Raw genomic sequence first — 15,144 nt, forward strand, 5'->3', positions numbered from 1 at the left:
TCTGTCAAAAATTGGATAACCTAGAAGAAATGGATAAATTTCTAGAAACACATAGAATATTCACACTGAAACAGGAAGAAATTGAAAATTTCAGCAGAAGAATAACTAGCAATGAAATTGAATCAGTAATCTAAAATTTCCAAACAAACAGAAGTCCAGGATTAGAAGTCTTAACAGGTGACTTCTACCAAGGGTTTAAAGAAGAGTTAATACCTATTCTTCTCAAACTATTCCAAAAATTAGAAAAGAAAGAAAAATGTCCAAATTCATTATATGAGACCAGCAGTAGAGTGATACCAAAACTGGAAAATCACTTCACTAAATAAAGAGTATGATGTGATGAGCACTGTGTGTTATATGTAATTGAAGAATCACTAAATTCTACACCTGAAACTAATTATACCATGTATTTTAAGTAAATAGAACTTAAATAAAAACATGAAATAGAAAAAAAAAAGGCCATATAAAAGAGTACATAGGCCAGTATCCTAATGAACATGATGGAAGAATTCTCAATTAAATGCTAGCAATTCAACTCTAACCATACATTAAAAAATGAATCACTACTATCAAGAGGGGACTGTTCTAGGTTGCAAGAGTGGCTCAATATTCACAAATCAATCATTGTGATATAACACATTAACAAAATAAAGGATGAGAACCATATGATCATTTCAATAGATGCAGAGAAGGCATTTGGCAAAGTACAATATCCACTAATGATAAAAACTCTCAACATTTTAACTTTAGAGGGAACAGTCCACAACATAATATATGAAAAAGTCTGCAGTTAAGATTATCCTCGATGGGGAAAAACAGAGAACTTTTCCTCTATAGTCAGGAATAAGACAGGGGTGTCCACTCTCACCACTGTTATTTAATGTAGTACAAGAAATCCTAGTCACAGCAAGGCAAAAAAAAAAAGAAATCAAAGGCATACAAATCAACAAGGAAGAAGGAAAAGTTTCACTGTTTGCAGAGAACATGACACCTTACATAGAAAATCTGAAATATTCTACCAATAAACAGCTAGAACTGACACAAATTCAGTAAAGTTGTAGGATTCAAAAATCAATGTACCAAATCTATTGCATTTCTATTCCCCCATAATGAAAAAGCAGAAGTAGAAATTAATTATTCCCATTCACAATTGCAAGAAAAATAAGATACCTAGGAATAAACCTAACCAAAGAGGTGAAAGACCTGCCTTCTGAAAATTATAAAAGATTGATGAAAATAATTTAAAATGATATAAATAAATGGAAAGACATTGAATGCTTATGAATTGGAAGAAAGCATACTACCCAAAGCATTTTACAAATTTCATGTAATCCCTATCAAAAAACCAAAACCATTATTCACAGCTAGAAAAAACATCCTAAGATTTGTATAGAACCAGAACAGAATCCAAACAGCAAAGAAAACTTGAAAAAGGAGCACCTGAGTGGCTCAGTGGGTTAAGCCTCTGCCTTTGGCTCAGGTCATGATCTCGGGGTCCTGGGATCAAGCCCCATATTGGGCTTTCAGCTCAGTACGGAACCTGTCTCACCTGCCACCTCTCTGCCTGCATCTCTGCCTACTTGTGATCTCTCTCTCTGTCAAATAAATAAAATCTTAAAAAAAAAAAACACAAAAAACTCAAGAGACAAGATGGCGGGGAAGTAGGAGGAGGCGCAGTTTCAACCTGTACCCTAAAGTGAGCTGATTACCTACCAAAGAACACCGATCACCCATGAAATCAGCCTGAGATCAGAATTGTACAAGTCTGGATCTCTACAGGGGCAGAAGATGCCAGTGGGCAGGTAAAGCAGAGTGGAAATGTCAGACTTATATCAAAAGATAAACAAAAGGAGTATGGAGCCACGAGAGGAGAACAATTGGAAAGTAGTACCCCAATACAAGAGTGCCCTGGCTCTGGGGACCAGCACTAACTTGGAGACTGGTTGAAAGCACTCAAAAAGAGCAAAGGATCTTGGGGTGGAATTGTGGGAATCGGGGCGGCTAAGGACAGAGGCTTAAGTCCCCAGACCCAGGACAGCCTCTCCTGATAGTGAGGCAGAGAGAGGGCGGCAGAGAAACCAGGTCTTGGTCCCTGAGTGGCCAGCATGCTCGAGAACAAGAGGGGTCCAGCTCTTGTGAGGGGCTGGAAGCTGCACCAGATGGCAAAACACTGAGCCAAGTTAATACAGCCTGAGATGCGCGCGCCCCTCACCCTCCCCTGAGAGAGGTGAGCTAAGGCCCAGCCTGGTGCTCGCGGACCCGCGCCCTGCTTTCAGAGCCTGAGATGCACGCACGCCCCACACACTCCCCTGAGAGGGGTGCATGAAGACCCAGCCTGGTGCTCCTGAACCCGAGCCCTGCTATTAGTGCCTGAGACGCACGCAACCCGCACCCTTCCCTGAGAGAGGTGCGTGCAAGCCCGAAGCTCTTAGACTCAGAAAGAACAGGCAATCTCAGCCCACAGCCAGCAGGAAAATCTCAGTGTGTGATCACTGATTGGAACCTCTCTGGTGGTCTGGAGCTGCCCAGACAGCAGCCGCTGCCATGGTTTGGGGTACAAGCAGAAGATCCTGCATCCCCAGGGACCGCGACTTGGAACCTGCTCTGCCAGCAGTCAAGGGGGAATTTATATGGGCTCTGCCAGCACCCACAGGGGACCAGACTGAGGCTTCTCTCTGAAAGGGAGGCTAGGGTGCCGTTTGCTTTCCTCTAAACCTACAAAAACAATCAAAAGCGGTCAAGGTAAGAGAAAAAAAGTGAACAAACATAAAAACCTCCAGAGAACAAAAGCCTGAAAAAAATGGTTTCCTCAGAGTCCACCCATTGAGGGGGGACTGGAGGACGTAACTCAGGGAACATCATTGACTGAAAACCCACGTGGCAGGCCCGTCCCCCCAAAAACCAACCAGGAAAGAAAAAAAAAAAAAAGACTACAAGAGAACAACCACCACTACTTCATAGGTACAACTTCTATTTTTAACTCATTCCCACAATTCTGGTTCATTTCTTTTATATATAGATAAATTTTAACCTACTTACCATCACAGTGAGCTGTCCAGTATATCAAATTCCATAATAGCCTTCTAACCTGAACTTTTTGATACATATACCTGTGTTTTTCTTTTCATTTCTATTGTTTTAATTTTTTTTAAATTAAAGTTATTTATTTTCAGCAAAACAGTATTCATTATTTTTTTTTCCAATTTATTTATTTTCAGAAAAACAGTATTCATTATTTTTTCACCACACCTAGTGCTCCAAGCAATCTGTGCCCTCTATAATACCCACCACATGGTACGCCAACCTCCCAACCTCCCACCACTTCAAACCCCTCAGAATGTTTTTCAGAGTCCATATTCTCTCATGGTTCACCTCCCCTTCCAATTTACCCCAACTCCCTTCTCTTCTCTAACTTCCCATGTCCTCCATGCTATTTGTTATTCTCCACAAATAAGTGAAACCATATGATAATTGACTCTCTCTGCTTGACTGATTTCACTCAGCATAATCTCTTCCAGTGCCGTCCATGTTGCTACAAAAGTTGGGTATTCATCCTTTCTGATGGAGGCATAATACTCCATAGTGTATATGGACCACATCTTCCTTATCCATTTGTCTGTTGAAGGACATCTTTGTTCTTTCCATAGTTTGGCGACCGTGGCCATTACTGCTATAAACATTGGAGTACAGATGGCCCTTCTTTTCACGGCATCTGTATTTTTGGGGTAAATACCCAGGAATGCAATTGCAAGGTCATAGGGAAGCTCTATTTTTAATTTCTTGAGGAATCTCCACACTGTTCTCCAAAGAGGCTGCACCAACTTGCATTCCCACCAACAGTGGAAGAGGGTTCCCCTTTTTCCACATCCCCTGCAACACATGTTGTTTCCTGTCTTGTTAATTTTGGCCATTCTAACTGGTGTAAGGTGATATCTCAAAGTGGTTTTAATTTGAATCTCCCTGATGGCTAGACACATTTTTTCATGTGTCTGATAGCCATTTTTATGTCTTGATTGGAGAAGTGTCTGTTCATACAGTTATATTCCAATAAGCTTAGCAACCTAGATGAAATGGATGCATTCCTGGAAAACTATAAACTCTCAAAATTGAACCAGGAAGAAATTGACAACCTGAATAGACTGATATATGGGAACGAGATTGAAGCAGTGATCAAAAACCTCCCAAAAAACAAGAGCCCAGGACCTGATGGATTCCCTGGGGAATTCTACCAAACTTTCAAAGAAGAAAAAACACTTATGCTCCTGAAGCTGTTTCAAAAAATTGAAGCAGAAGGAAAACTTCCAGACTCTTTCTATGAAGCCAGCATTATCCTGATCCCCAAACCAGGCAAACATCCTACCAAAAAGGAGAATTTCAGACCAATATCACTGATGGATATGGATGCTAAGATTCTCCCCAGGATCCTAGCAAACAGCATCCAACAGCACATTAAAAAGATTATCCACCATGACCAGGTGGGATTCATCCCTGGGCTACAAGCATGGTTCAACATCACAAATCAATCAATGTGATACAACAAATTATAATGAGAAGAAAGAAGAAACACACGGTCCTCTCAATTGATGCAGAAAAAGCATTAGAAAAAATTCAGCATCTGTTCCTGATTAAAACACTTCAAAGTATAAGGCTAGAGGGAACATTCCTGAACCTCATCAAATCTATCTATGAAAGACCCACAGCAAATATCATCCTCAACGGGAAAAGCTTGCAGCCCTCCCGTTGAGATCAGGAACAAAACAAGGATGCCCACTTTCACCACTCTTGTTCAACATAGTATTAGAAGTCCTAGCAACACCAATCAGACAACAGAGAGAAATAAAAGGTATCCAAATTGGCAATGAAGAAGTCAAACTCTCTCTATTCGCAGAAGACATGATTCTTTATATGGAAAACCCAAAAGACTCCACCCCCAAACTACTAAAACTCATACAGCAATTCAGCAACGTGGCAGGGTACAAAGTCAATGTACAGAAATCAGTGGCTTTCTTATACACTAACAATGAAAATACAGAAAGGGAAATTAGGGAATCGATTCCATTTACTATAGCACCAAGAACCATAAGATTCCTGGGAATAAACCTAACCAAAGAGGTAAAGGATCTGTACTTGAGGAACTACAGAAAACTCATGAAAGAAATTGAAGAAGACAGAAAAAGATGGAAGATCATTCCATGCTCTTGGATCGGAAGGATAAACATTGTTAAAATGTATATATTGCCTAGAGCAATCTATACTTTTAATGCCATTTCGATCAAAATTCCACCGGTATTCTTCAAAGAGCTGGAAAAAATAATCCAGAAATTTGTATGGAATCAGAAGAGACCCCGAATCGCTAAGGAAATGTTGAAAAACAAAAATAAAACGGGATGCATCACGTTACCTGATTTCAAGCATTACTACAAAGCTGTGATCACCAAGACAGCATGGTACTGGCATAAAAACAGACACATAGACCATTAGAACATAGTAGAGAGCCCAGATATGGACCGTCAACTCTATGGTCAAATAATCTTCGACAAAGCAGGAAAAAATATACAGTGGAAAAAAGACAGTGTCTGCAATAAATGGTGCTGGGAAAACTGGATAGCTATATGTAGAAGAATGAAACTCAACCATTCTCTTACATGGTACACAAAGATAAATTCAAAATGGATAAAAGACCTCAATGTGAGGCAGGAATCCATCAGAATCCTAGAGGAGAACATAGGCAGTAATCTCTTCGATATCAGCCACAGCAACTTCTTTCAAGATATGTCTCCAAAGGCAAAGGAAAGAAAAGCGAAAATAAACTTCTGGGACTTCATCAAAATCAAAAGCTTCTGCACAGCAAAGGAAACAGTCAGAAAAACAAAGAGGCAACCCACGGAATGGGAGAAGATATTTGCAAACGACAGTACAGACAAAAGGTTGATATCCAGGATTAGAATGAACTCCTCAAACTCAACACACACAAAACAGAAACTACATCATTCTTAAAGGGATTATCCACTAAGATGATATGATCTAGCAATTGTAAATATCAATGCCCCCAATATTGGAGCAGCCAATTACATAAGAAAACTGTTAATCAAGATAAAGTGTCATATTGATATGAATATATTACTAGTAGGAGATCTTAACTTGCCTCTCAGAAATAGACAGATCATTGAAGCAGAGAATCAATAAAGAAAAAAGAGCTTTGAATGACACATTGGGCCAGATGGACCTCATAGATATATACAGAACATTCCACCCTAAGACAACAGAATACTCATTCTTCTCAAGTGCACATGGAACCTTCTCCAGAATAGAACATATACTGGGTCACCAATCAGGGCTCAACTGAAACCAAAAGACTGATATTATTCCCTGCATATTCTCAGATCACAATACTTTGAAGCTGGAGCTAAATCACAAGGAAAGTTGGAAGGATCTCTGACACCTGGAAGCTAAAGACCACCTTGCTGAAGAATGCTTGGATCAACGAGGAGATCAAAGAAGAACTGAAACAATTCATGGAAACCAATGAGAATGAAGACACTTCAGTTCAAAACCTATGGGATGCAGCAAAAGTCGTCCTAAGGGGGAAATACATAGCCATCCAAGTCTCCCTCAAAAAAGTGGAAAAATCCAGAATACACCAGCTGTCTCTACACCTTAAAGAACTGGAGAATCAAGAATAAATCAAACCAACTCCACACATAAGAAAGGAAATAAAGAAGATTAGAGCTGAGATCAGTGAGGTAGAAACCAGAGATACAGTAGAACATATCAGTGAAACTAGAAGCTGGTTTCTTGAAAGAATCAATAAGGTTGATAAACCATTGGCCACACTAATCCAAAAGAAAATAGAGAAAGCCCAAATTAATACAATTATGAATGAAAAAGGAGAGATCACAAATAACACCAAGGAAGTAGAAACAATCATCAGAAGTTATTATCAACAGTTATATGCCAATCAGCTAAGCAACCTACATGAAATGGATGCATTCCTGGAAAACTATAAACTCCCAAAATTGAACCAGGAAGAAATTGACAACCTGAATAGACCGATATATGGTAACGAGATTGAAGCAGTGATCAAAAACCTCCCAAAAAACAAGAGCCCAAGACCTGACGGATTCCCTGGGGAATCCTACCAAACTTTCAAAGAAGAAATAACATGTATTCTCCTGAAGCTGTTTCAAAAAATTGAAGCAGAAGGAAAACTTCCAGACTCTTTCTTGAAGCCAGCATTACCCTGATCCCCAAACCAGGCAAAGACCCTACCAGAAAGGAGAATTTCAGACCAATATCACTGATGAATATGGATGCTAAGATTCTCAACAAGATCCTAGCCAACAGGATCCAACAGCACATTAAAAAGATTATCCACCATGACCAGGTGGGATTCTTCCCTGGGCTACAATGTTGAATTCTTCAACATTCACAAATCAATCAATATGATAGAACAAATCAATAAAAGAAGAGACGAGATCCACATGGTCCTCTCAATTGATGCAGAAAAAGCATTTGACAAAATCCAGCATCCATTCCTGATTAAAATGCTTCAAAGTTTAGGGATAGAAGGAACATTCCTGAACTTCATAAAATCATCCTCAATGGGAAAAGGCTCACAACCTTCCCGTTGAGATCAGGAACATGACAAGAATGATCACTCTCACCACTCTTGTTCAACATAGTATTAGAAGTCCTAGCAACACCAATCAGACAACAAAGAGAAATAAAAGTTATTTAAATTGGCAATGAAGAAGTCAAACTCCCTCTTTGCAGATGATATTATTTTTTACATGGAAAAACCAAAAAACTCCACCCCTAAACTACTAGAACTCATGCAGCAATTCAGTAACGTGGCAGGATACAAAGTCAATGTACAGAAATTAGTGGCTTTTTTATACACTAATAATGAAAATACAGAAAGGGAAATTAGAGAATCGATTCCATTTACTATAGCACCAAGAACCATAAGATACCTGGGAATAAATCTAACCAAAGAGGTAAAGGATCTATATTTGAGGAACTACAGAACACTCATGAAAGAAATTGAAGAAGACACAAAAAGATGGAAGACCATTCCATGCTCTAGGATCAGAAGAATAAACATTGTTAAAATGTCTATACTGCTTAGATCAATCTATACTTTTAATCCGATCAATATTCCACCGGTATTTTTCAAAGGTCTGGAGCAAATAATCCTACAATTCGTATGTAATCAGAAGGGACCCCAAATCACTAAGCAAATATTGAAAAACAAAAATAAAACTGGGGGCGTCATGTTACCTTGATTTCAAGCTTTGCTACAAAGCTGAGATCACCAAGACAGCATGGTACTGGCATAAAAACAGACATATAGACCAGTGGAACAGAGTAGAGAGCCCAGATATGGACCCTCAACTCTACAGTCAATCAACAAAACAGGAAAAAGTATACAGTGGAAAAAAGACAGTCTCTTCAATAAATGGTGCTGGGAAAGCTGGACAGCTATATGTAGAAGAATGAAGCTCAACCATTTTCTTACGCTGTACACAATGATAAACTTGAGAAGGATAAAAGACTTCAATGTGAGACAGGAATCCATCAGAATCCTAGAGGAGAACATCAGCAGTGACCTCTTCGATATCAGGCACAGCAACTTCTTTCAAGATGTGTCTCCAAAGGCAAAGGAAACAAAAGTGGAAATAAACTTTTTGTACTTCATCAAAATCAAAAGCTTCTGCACAGCAAGGGAAACATTCAAGAAAACAAAGAGGCAACCCACAGAATGGGAGAAGATATTTGCAAATGACAGTAGAGATAAGAAGGTGATATCCAGGATCTATAAAGAACTCCTGAAACTCAACACACACAAAATAGACAATCATATCAAAAAATGGGCAGAAGATATGAACAGACACTTCTCAAATCAAGACATACAAATGGCTATCACACACATGAAAAAATGCTCATCATCATTAGCCATCAGGGAGATTCAAATTAAAACCACATTGAGATATCACCTTACACCAGTTAGAATGTTTAAAATGAGCAAGACAGGAAACAACATGTGTTGGAGGGGATGTGGAGAAAGGGGAACCCTCTTCCACTGTTGGTGAGAATGCAAATTGGTGCAGCCACTTTGGAGAACAGTGTGGAGATTCCTCAAGAAATTAAAAACAGAGCTTCCCTATGACCCTGCCATTGCACCACTGGGTATTTACCCCAACGATACAGATGTAGTAAAAAGAAGGGCCATCTGTACCCCAATGTTTATAGCAGTAATGGCCACGGTCGCCAAACTGTGGAAAGAACCAAGATGCCCTTCAACGGATGAATGGATAAGGAAGATGTGGGTCCATATACACGATGGAGTATTATGCCTCCATCAGAAAGGATGAATACCCAACTTTTGTAGCAACATGGCCGGGACTGGAAGAGATTATGCTGAATGAAATAAGTCAAGCAGAGAGAGTCAATTATCATATGGTTTCACTTATTTGTGGAGCATAACAAATAGCATGGAGGACAAGGGAAGATGGAGTGGAGAAGGCAGTTGAGGGAAATTGGAAGGGGAAGTGAACCATGAGAGACTATGGACTCTGAAAAACAATCTGAGGGTTTTGAAGTGGTGGGGGGTGGGATGTTGGGGGAACCAGGTGGTGGGTATTATAGAGGGCACGGATTGAATGGAGCACTGGGTGTGGTGTAAAAAGAATGAATACTGTTACACTGACAAGAAATTTAAGAAAAAGAATTTTGGTAGAAATCACCAATGGAAAAAAAAATTAGAAAGAAAAAAAAAAGCAATGCTGAAGCATCAGAATTCTGGATTTCAAGTAATATTTTAAAAGTTGTATTGATGAAAACAGTATGGTGCTGGCACAAAAATAGAAACAGAGATCTGGGGGGGGGGCGCCTGGGTGGCTCAGTGGGTTAAAGCCTCTGCCTTCAGCTCAGGTCATGATCTTAGGGTCCTGGGATCCAGACCCCAAAGGGCTATATGCTCAGTGGAGATCCTGCTTCTTCCTCTCTCTCTTCCTGCCTCTCTACCTACTTGTGATCTATGTCTGTCAAATAAATAAATAAAATCTTTTAAAAAAGAAAGAAACTTAGATGAACAAAACGTAATAGGAAACGCAGAAATGGGTCCACAACTGTATGGCCAATTAATCTTCAACAAAACAGGAAAGAATATGCAATGGTAGAAAAACAGTGTCTTCCGTAAATGGTGTTGGGAAAACTGGAGAGCTTCATGAAAAAGAATGAAGCTGGACCACTTTCTTACACCATACACACAAATAAGTTCAAAATAGATGAAAGACTTAAATGTGAGACATGAAAACATAAAATCCTAGAGGATCACATAGGTAATAATCTCTTTGACATCAGCTATAGGAGCTTCTTTCTGATATGTATCCCGATGCAAGGGAAACAAAAGCAAACATATACTATTTGACTTCATAAAAATAAAAAGCTTCTGCACAGTGAAGGAAATAATCGACAAAACTAAAAGGCAACCTATGGCATATGAGAAGATATTTGTAAAATACATTTCCAATAAAGGGGTAGTATCCAAAATTTATAAATAACTTACAAATGTCAACACCCAATAAATGAATAATCCACTTAAAAATTGGGATGAAGACATGTATAGATTTTTTTTCCAAGGAATACATACAGATGGCCAACAGAAACATGAAAAGATGCTCATCATCACTGATCATCAGGGGAATGCATATCAACACTGCAATGAAATACCACTTCACACTTGGCAGAAAGGCTAAAATAAATAATGCAATAAACATTAGGTATTTGCAAGAATTTGGAGGAAGGGAAACCCTCTTGTACTGTTGATGAGAATATTTCCACGGTGGAAATCAGTATAGAAGTGCCTCATAAAGTTAATAATAGAACTGCCCTATGATTAAGCATTTGCACTACTAGGTATTTATTCAAAGAATACGAAACTACTAATTCAAAGGGATATACACACCCCAATGTTTATAGCTGTATTATTTACAATAGCCAAATTATGGGAACAGCCTAAGTATGGATGAAGAAATATTATATATATATATATATATATATATATATATATATATATATCATATATATGTAATATTCCATTTATGCATTTAATTTATGTAATTATTAATGTAATGATCAATGTTCCACTTATATGTTCCATATGAGTAGCATTCCATATATGTGTGTGTATGTATATATATATCCCATACACAGCCATAAAATGAATGAAATCTAAAAAAAAAATATGAATTCTTTCCATTTGCAAAATGTGGATGGAGCTAGAGAGTATTATGCTAAGCACAATAAGCCAGTCAGGGAAAGACAAATGCTGTATGATTTTACTCATTTGTGGAATTTAAGAAACATAACAAATGAACAAAGTGGGGGGAAAAAAAGAGAGGGAGAGGCAAACCAATAAACAGATTCTTTACTGTAAGAGAACAAACTGATGGTTACTGAAGGGAAGGTGGGTGGGGAGATGGGTTAAATAAGTGATGAGGATTAAAGAGTGCACTTGTTGTGATGGGCCCTGGGTGTTGCATGGATGTGTTGAATCACCATATTGTACACCTGAAACTAGTCCCAAAACATTTTAATAGGATTATACAAAATAGAATTTATCATGTAAGTAAAAAGTTGGTTTAACATTTGATATCAAACAGCAAAATATACCATATTAATAAAGGACAGAATTCTTATGATTATCTCAATAGACAAAGAAAAAGAATTTGACAAAATCCAATATTTTCATTGTGAACATGCTAAGATTTAGTTATACAAAGTAACTATCTCAACATGGGCATTTATAAAAATACATAACTTAACATCATACTCAACAGTGAAAGAATAAATAGTTTCTCCCTCAAATCAGGAGCGGGACAAGGATATTTGTTCTCACTAATTCTATTTAACATTGTACTGTTGGCTATAGCCAGGATAATTAGACAAGGGGAAAAAAATTCAGAGTGAATAAACAAGTGAACTATTTCTGTTTGCAGATGGTATGTTCTTCCTTATAGAAAATCCTAAAAAGCCACTAATATTTTATCAGAATTAATAAATGAATTTAGCTAGGTTACAAGATATATTATCAATATACAAAATCAATTGTATTTCTATGCTCTAATAGTAAACAATCCAAAAAAAGAAATTAATAAAATGATTACATTAAGAATAGCATCAAATGACAAATGTGTACAGGAGAAGTTGTTCAAGACAACTAATTATCAGGGAAATGTGACTCAAAACCACAATGAGATATCATGTCATAACTGTTAGAATAGGTATTATCAAAAAGCCAAGATACATAAAGCTTTGGTGAGGTTGTGGAGAAAAGGGAACTCTTGTGAAATTTTGGTAGGCCTGAGAATTTGGTACAGCCACCAAAACAATAAGCAGTTACCTCAAAACATTAAAAACAGAACTATTTGTTCCTGTAATCACAGTTCTTGGTATATATTCAAAGGAAATGAAAATAAGATATTAAGGAATACTTTGCATATATATCTATACATACACATATGTATATATATATATATGTATATTCTATCTATCCATTTATTTATTGATAGGCACTTAAGTTGTTTCTATATATTAATTATTGTTAATAATGATGCAATGAATATGGGTGTGCAAATAATCCAGACACACACACACACACATATATTGACTATTGTTAATAATGCTGCAATCAACATGGGTGTGCAAATAATTCACACACACACACACACACACACACATATACCACAGGCTAAGTGAAATGGCACTTCCTGGTGGTGGCAGTGATGAAATTATCCAATGTTCCAGATGTCCAGTGTCTAGTAGAGATATCCTAATCTCTCCCTGTGATATGACTTGGCCTGCAGGTTTATCAGCATAAATTGTCTTTGTTCTTACTGATTTTATTTACTTATTTTTATTTATTTTCAGCGTAACAGTATGCATTATTTTTGCACCATACCCAGTGCTCCATGCAATCTGTGCCCTCTATAATACCCACCACCTGGTACCCTAACCTCCCACCCCGTGCCACTTCAAAACCCTCAAATTGTTTTTCAGAGTCCATATTCTCTCATGGTTCACCTCCCCTTCCAATTTACCCCAACTTCCTTCTCCTCTCTAACTCCCCATGTCCTCCATGCTATTTGTTATGCTCCACAAATAAGTGAAACCATGTGATAAATGACTCTCTCTGCTTGACTGATTTCTGTCAGCATAATCTCTTCCAGTCCCGTCCATGTTGCTACAAATGTTGGGTATTTGTCCTTTCTGATGGAGGCATAATACTGCATAGTGTATATGGACCACATCTTCCTTATCTATTCATCTGTTGAAGGGCATCTTGGTTGGCGACCGTGGCCATTGCTGCTATAAACATTGGGATACAGATGGCCCTTCTTTTCACGACATCTGTATCTTTGGGGTAAATATCCAGGAGTGCAATGGCAGGGTCATAGGGAAGCTCTATTTCTAATTTCTTGAGGAATCTCCACACTGTTCTCCAAAGAGGCTGCACCAACTTGCATTCCCACCAACAGTGGAAGAGGGTTCCCCTTTCTCCACATTCTCTTCAACACATGTTGTTTCCTGTCTTGCTAATTTTGGCCATTCTAACTGGTGTAAGACGACATCTCAATGTGGTTTTAATTTGAATCTCACTGAGGGCTAGTGACGATGAACATTTTTTCATGTGTCTGATAGCCATTTGTTTGTCTTCATTGGAGAAGTCTCTGTTCATATCTGCTGCCCATTTTTTTGATATGATTATCTGTTTTGTGTGTGTTGAGTTTGAGGAGTTCTTTATAGATCCTGGATATCAACGTCTTATCTGTACTGTCATTTGCAAATATCTTCTTCCATTCTGTAGGTTGCCTCTTTGTTTTCTTGACTGTTTCCTTTGCTGTGCAGAAGCTTTTGATTTTGATGAAGTCCCCAAACTTTATTTTGGCTTTTGTTTCCTTTGCCTTTGGAGACATATCTTGAAAGAAGTTGTTGTGGCTAATATCAAAGAGATTACTGCCTATGTTCTCCTCTAGGATTCTGATGGATTCTTGTCTCATGTTGAGGTCTTTTATCCATTTTGAGTTTATTTTTGTGTACGGTGTAAGAGAATGGTCGAGTTTCATCCTTCTACATATAGTTGCCCAGTTTTCCCAGCAACACTTATTGAAGAGATTGTCCTTTTTCCACTGTATATTTTTTCCCATTTTGTTGAAGATTATTTGCCCATAGAGTTGAGGGTCCATATCTGGGCTCTCTACTCTGTTCCACTGGTCTATGTGTCTGTTTTTATGCCAGTACCATGCTGTCTTGGTGATTAAAGCTTTGTAGTAAAGCTTGAAATCAGGTAGCGTGATGCCCTCCATTTTATTTTTGTTTTTCAACATTTCCTTAGCGATTCGGTGTCTCTTCTGATTCCATACAAATTTTTGGATTATTTGTTCCAGCTCTTGGAAAAATACCAGTGGAATTTTGATCAGAATGGCATTAAAAGTATAGATTCCTCTAGGCAGTATAGACATTTTAACAATGTTTATTCTTCTGATCCAAGAGTATGGAATGGTCTTCCATCTTTTTGTGTCTTCTTCAATTTCTTTCATGAGTGTCCTGTAGTTCCTCGAATACAGATCCTTTACCTCTTTGGTTAGGTTTATTCCCAGGTATCTTATGGTTCTTGGTGCTATCTAAATGGAATCGATTTCCTAATTTCCCTTTCTGTATTTTCATTGTTAGTGTATAAGAAAGCCACTGATTTCTGCACATTGACTTTGTATCCTGCCACGTGGCTGAATTGCTGTATGAGTTCTAGTAGTTTATGGGTGGAGTCTTTTGGGTTTTCCATATAAAGAATCATGTCATCTGTGAAGAGAGAGATTTAGACTTCTTCATTGCCAATTTGGATAAATTTTATTTCTCTTTGTTGTCTGATTGCTGTTTCTAGGACTTCTAGTACTATGTTGAACAAGAGTGGTGAGAGTGGGTATCCTTGTCGTGTTCCTGATCTCAATGGGAAGGCTGCAAGCATTTTCCTATTGAGGATGATATTTGCTGTGGGTCTTTCATAGATAGTTTTGATGAAGTTCAGGAATGTTCCCTCTATCCCTATACTTTGAGGTGTTTTAATTAGGAACGGATGCTGGA

This window comes from Neovison vison, chromosome X (assembly GCF_020171115.1).
Source record: "Neovison vison isolate M4711 chromosome X, ASM_NN_V1, whole genome shotgun sequence".
Classification (NCBI taxonomy): domain Eukaryota; kingdom Metazoa; phylum Chordata; class Mammalia; order Carnivora; family Mustelidae; genus Neogale; species Neogale vison.